Here is a 5,803-nt window from a genome sequence, read left to right on the forward strand (position 1 = left end):
TACATGTGGTGTCGGTGCATGGAATATGCTCCTGTCACTGGACACAATAAGGACAGAGAGCACAACCTCTGTCTCTGTCCCAGGTCTCTTCTGAACTTCAAATACACAATTCAAGTTCCTCTTTGGCCACTAGAAGGCACCAGGTCACCTCTACCCAGCCCTCTGGTGCTGAGAGAAAGAGAGAGAGAGAGAGAGAGAGAGAGAGAGAGAGAGAGAGAGAGAGAGAGAGAGAGAGAGAGAGACCACTTGCCAGATATAACATACCCTAAAGACAAGCCCTCAATGACCCACCTCCTATGGCCACACCCTACCAGCCTACAGTTACCACTCAGTTAATCTCAACAGAGGATTATTTCACTGATTGGCTTAAGAGCCTCACAAACTAATCATTTCTCCTCTAAAACTTCTTGCATTGTCTCACACATGAGCTTTTGGGAAACACCTCATATCCAAATAATCACGATACCCTTGTTCAAAACCAGCCCCCAGCTGTCATCCTCACCTACCCTCCTTGACCCACTCTCTTTAACATACCCACCACCTGATCCACTCTGACACCCCTCTTTGGCCACCATGATATCTGTCTCCCTGCATGGGTGTCTTTCTCATCATGCCTGAGATGTCTCCTTTGCAGGGGACTCCTATCCCTCTTAGTGTCCTACTTGTCTCTCCCCTCTTGGACATCCACATCTGGAAAATACTACCATCCCCCTCCATGTGGGGACACCCTCAGGACCCCTCTGAGACTGCAAGTCCCCATGCAGGCTTCCCACACCCACATGCTTCCCTTGCACCCTGCCTAGTCCCCACTGTTCTAAACCAGGCACTGAGAACTGAGTTCTCTTAGGAGCTGACTGACACTTGAGATGTGGAATATGCAGTTTAGGAAACACAGCAGAATATCAGTGGCACTTGGAGGACATAGGATGTCTACTTCTGAAGGCAATGACTTGGTTTGCCAGAGGAGAGAGAATAGGAGTAATGCTCTGAGTAGCCAGGGAACAGAAGTCATGCACATATGTCATCTTGAGGTGAGCTAGAGAGGAAGCTCATGCTCCCCAGATGGGAAAGAAGATACCCCCTGGCTTTGGGTGGAAGTCAACTACTTCCAGAGCATTTATAAATGGAGGAAGGCAACTTTCTTAGCTGTAGTCATGAGATTGAATAAAAGCAAATGACACCCTCCATTATAAGATGTGACTGCCCATGTTTTCTTATTGCCTCTCTACTTCAAATCATGAGTATTGGGGAATGAGAGCAAAGGGAAAGCTTCTCTGTGTCAGTGGTTTCTGTAAATGCAATGGAAAGTAGCTGGTAAACTGTCCTGCAGTGTCTGGGATTGTGTCATCATGGCCAGCCCCTGTCATAGATGAAAGAAAGCAAGTTCAGCCAGGCTCTGAACTTGGAAGAGATCAAGATAACAAGCCTCTCAGGGGTACTTGACAGAGGTGGTCTTGTGGCCCAAATAGAAGCAGAGTATCTGTGTTGACCTGGAACATGGGGGGGGGGGTGTGATGGTTCTGTGCTGAGTGAATGAGAGGAGCAGCCCTGCAGCTGTGCCCAGCCTGCCCAGTCCTGCTGATTTGCATGTGCCCTCAGCACAGCCCACTACCCTGAGGACTTCTTAAGAGGCTTCTCACACCCTGTGCAAGAGTCAGTCCCAGTCAGGACACAGCATGGCCATGAGGGCCCCTGCTCAGCTCCTGGGGCTCCTGCTGCTCTGCCTCCCAGGTAAGGAGGGGCAGCACTGGATATTATTCAGCCCTGTGTGGTCAGTGCTGATGGGATCTTGAGGGAAATCCTCTTATAACACTATTAATTGTGCATACATTTCTTTTCATGTGTCTAACTTCAGGTGCCAGATGTGACATCACAATGACCCAGTCTCCATCCTACCTGTCTAAATCTCCAGGAGAAAGAGTCACCATGACATGCAGGGCAAGTCAGGGCATCAGCAGTTACTTAAACTGGTACCAGCAAAAACCAGGTCAATCTCCTAAGCGTCTCATCTATGGTGCATCCAATCTGCAATCTGGTGTTCCCTCGAGATTCAGTGGGAGTGGATCTGGGACAGATTTCACTCTCACCATCAGCAGCCTGGAGCCTGAAGATTTTGCCACTTATTACTGTTTACAGTATGATAAGCTCCCTCCCACAGTGATACAGGCCATGACAAAAACCTCCCAGGGAGCAGAAGTGAGAGGCTGGGCTGCCCCAGCTGCTCCTCCTGCTGCCTCTACCTCCTGTGGGCACTTCTCAGGGGCAGTCAGGCTCTGAAGTGCACTGGGGGGTTTTGGTAGAAGGGACCAGCATAGCTCCTCTGCAGCCTCCCTCTCCCTCTTCTTCAGCTGCAACAGCACATACTTGCCAATGTTTCTTCTGGTTTAAATAACAAATTTGATCCATAGACATTGAGAGTCTGAATTCAATATCAGTCCAGATTCATATGAAAAAAAAAAAAAAAAAAAAAAAACTGAAGCCACCTCAGATTTCCAAGTGTTGCTTGCTTTATACAGGGAGTTAGAGTCTACATTATAGTCATGATCTGCCTTGGCAGGTCAGGCAGACAGCTGAGATGATATGAAAAACAGGGCTTTGTCTGGTGCCCCTGAGCCACACCTTGTCTGAAACTGGAGGCATGGGACTCCTGACCATGGGGTTAGTGAATGGGTAGATCTGGTTCTCTCAGCTGCCTGCATCATATAACCTCATGATTCTGCAGAGCTCACCTTACCTCTGTCCATTCATCTGCCTACTGGTGCTGGAGGATACTGAATTCTCCTATTTAGACTCTTAATCCTGAGGGAGGCATATCTCAGATAAATTGTCCTAGTTTCCAAGAAACCACAGGGTAAAACAGAATAAGAAATATGATTCTAATGAGAGATGGCAAGCTGGGAACAGAAAACAGTGACCCTGCATAATCACTGTTGCTCCAACTCTCAGAATTTCACTAGCAGAGGATGGACTCATACTATGTGAGGATACTTTCTCCAGGGTTGTCAGCAATTCTGGCATCACATTGGAAAAATTTATCAAGTTCCACAGTAAGTAGATAATGAAGAATTGTATTAAACATGCAGCTTTATGATAACATATATAGAGAGACAATTTAAACTAATGAATACACATTTAATATTCATTTTTATTAAAATACATGTGTCTTCCTGATAGTAATTGTTGCAGAAGCTAATTTATAGAAAGAACTGCCAAATTCATGGAATCTAAAGAATGTACACTTGTTTTTTTTCTGTCAGGCCTGATCTAAGATGGTGAGATCAAGAGATGATGGGATGAACATTCAACAAGAAAATGAAAAATTGGCCAGCAGACTGACCCATTCAGTGTCTCCCAGGGAGTAATACATTCTCAGCAGGCAAATGGGTGCGGTCTTAGTCTGAGATGGGACATACAGGGATAGTGGACCTGTGTGCTTAGTTATTGAGAAGAGCCCACCCTGCAGCTGTGCCCAGCTCTGCCCAGCCCTGCTGATTTGCATGTGCCCACAGCACAGCCCACTGCCCTGATGATGTGTTAAGAGGTGCTCACATCCTGTGCAGGAGTCAGTCCCTGTCAGGACACAGCATGGCCATGAGGGTCCCCACTCAGCTCCTAGGGCTTCTGCTGCTCTGCCTCCCAGGTAAGGAGGGACAACCCTAGGGATGTGCTCAGCCAATGGTCATGGTGTTCACTGATGTCCTCTTGTAACATTCTTACATATGTGGATAAGTAATTATGTTTATTTAATCTCAGGTTCCATATGTGACATCATGATGATGCAGTCTCCATCCTCCCCATCTAAATCTCAAGGAGAAATAGTCACCATCACTTCTAGGGCAAGTCAAGTGTTAATAATTGGTTATTCTGCTATCAACAGAAGCCAAGGTAAGCTCCTATATGCTCCTCATTTATCATGCCACCAATATGGGATCTAGGGTCCCCTCAAGGTTCAGTGGCTGTGGATCTGGCACCAATTTCACTCTCACTATCAACAGCCTGGACCCTAAATATATTGCCACTTATTACTGTCTAAAGACTAACAGTTCCCCTGCCATGGTGACACAGCCATGACACAACCTCCCAGGGAGCAGAAGTGTAGGGCTGGGCTGCCCCAGCTTCTCCTCCTGCTGCCTCCACTTGCTGAGGGCACTGCCCAGAGGCAGCAGGCTCTGAGGTCACAGGGAATTTTTGGAGGAAGGGAGAGTGAAGGTCCTCTGCATCCCCTCTTGAGATGAAATTGTGCTTCTTATTGAATAGATCATCACATAATAGGAGTATGGGGGTTCATAGAGTATGGGGAAGCCATGTTAGGTATTCTGGGTTGGAACTTCATACTGTAGGAAAAGAAAGTAAATTTAAGCCTTTCAATGCCTGATTGTATGGTGGTCAATGATATAGTGAATAATATAGGGAACAAATGCAGATCCTGGAAGGTACTTATTCTCGGGTTCACCACTGATGCCTGGGTCATCTTCTCCTCACATCCCAAGCCATATGTATTTCAGTAGTGAATGGAGAGCCTAAACCAAACTTTTTGGAAGTTCTGGGGATATGATCATTTTTGAAGCTGGTGCTAGAAATGGGAGAGTTCCTGTTGTTCCCCCAAAGGTGAGGTCCAGTCAGAACTGAGAGCAAGAGGACCAGAGTTCCTGTGTGACCATCACCTCTGTTCTTCAGATTCCTCCCAATGTGCTTAGGATGCCAGAGAGATGGATAGTGGTCACCTCCTTTTATACCAAAATACTGAACACTGAGGTTTCCCTGAAGTGAAAGAGATTAGTGATCCTCAGGACAGCAGCACATCTTGGGCTGGCTCCTGCAGTCACCAGTGGGGCCTCTATAGCAGCTGGGGATGCACCCTCTTGACCATAAAGCCAAGGAAAGGTTTCAATGAATGCTTTTGGGAAAAAGCCTAGTGTTTTCTCTGTTGCCCCTCTGATGGCTATGGTCACAAGGAGCAAGATTACTGAAAAAGAGAACACCCTTGGATAAGAAGGTAGTAACAAGGAGCAGTGTTCTCATTGGTTGGGTGGGTTCACAGTCAAGAAATTCACAGTAACCAAGACTGAGCACCCTGGTGTTTGGCCACCTGATTTCCACACATGGTCAGAAACATGGAGCAGTCTTGTTGGCTTTGGTCTGTAGCTGTCACTTTACTATGTCTCCTGCTCCTCCCTCCCTGCCTGCTCCTGACCTTGTGTTTAATTTAGCACATCTCAGGATATTTATTTTCTCATGCCCCAGAAATAATGACTGGAAGTGGTCAATATAAGTGCAGTGGAGGAGAAGATGAGCTGAATGGCTGGGACCCCAAGTATGCTGACTCCACAGTCACTCAGCTGCTTCCAGAGAGTGTGGGACAGCAAAGGGCTGTGTGGCCCTTGAACTCCAGGCCTGGTGGCAGAGTCCCGACTCATGGCTCTCACATCTCCCTCGAAACTGTGCCCCACCACCTCATGTAATCTCAGCCCTGTACAGTATGAAAAAAACATGTACAGTTGTCACAAATAAACAATCCAGGAAACAACACCACACTGTGTTTCAAATGTGCAGGAAAGACCATTTCACTCTCACCAGGTCACCAAGAGTAAAATCTTCAGGGTGTCTCTGCACATGTGGCCATAAGAGGGGACCATGAATGGCCAGCATGTCCTGGGAATCATGTCCTGAGTTTCTAAGGGGCCCGTGAATGCCTGGCTGCCCAGCTCCTACTGCCTCCTGCTGCCCTCTGCACACCCTGCCTGCCTGGGGGGCTGAGGGGCAGGGATACAGGTCACTCTGGCCACCAGCAGCCACTCTTTCT

At 47.4% G+C, this 5,803-nt stretch overlaps 1 long non-coding RNA gene across 1 annotated transcript; it reads left to right on the forward strand.

Annotated features, from left to right (window-relative positions):
• Positions 1-3,572: 3,572 nt before the first annotated feature.
• On the forward strand, positions 3,573-5,527 carry LOC124105022 (uncharacterized). The gene is made up of 3 exons (XR_006855594.2): positions 3,573-3,640; positions 3,754-3,885; positions 5,245-5,527. It is a non-coding gene; the product is annotated as an uncharacterized LOC124105022 (long non-coding RNA).
• The last annotated feature ends 276 nt before the right edge of the window (positions 5,528-5,803 follow it).

The sequence above is a fragment of the Marmota monax genome, unplaced genomic scaffold (genome assembly GCF_021218885.2).
Source record: "Marmota monax isolate L192 unplaced genomic scaffold, Marmota_monax_Labrador192_F-V1.1 WCK01_AAM20220418_F8-fsc00330, whole genome shotgun sequence".
Taxonomy (NCBI): Eukaryota; Metazoa; Chordata; class Mammalia; order Rodentia; family Sciuridae; genus Marmota; species Marmota monax.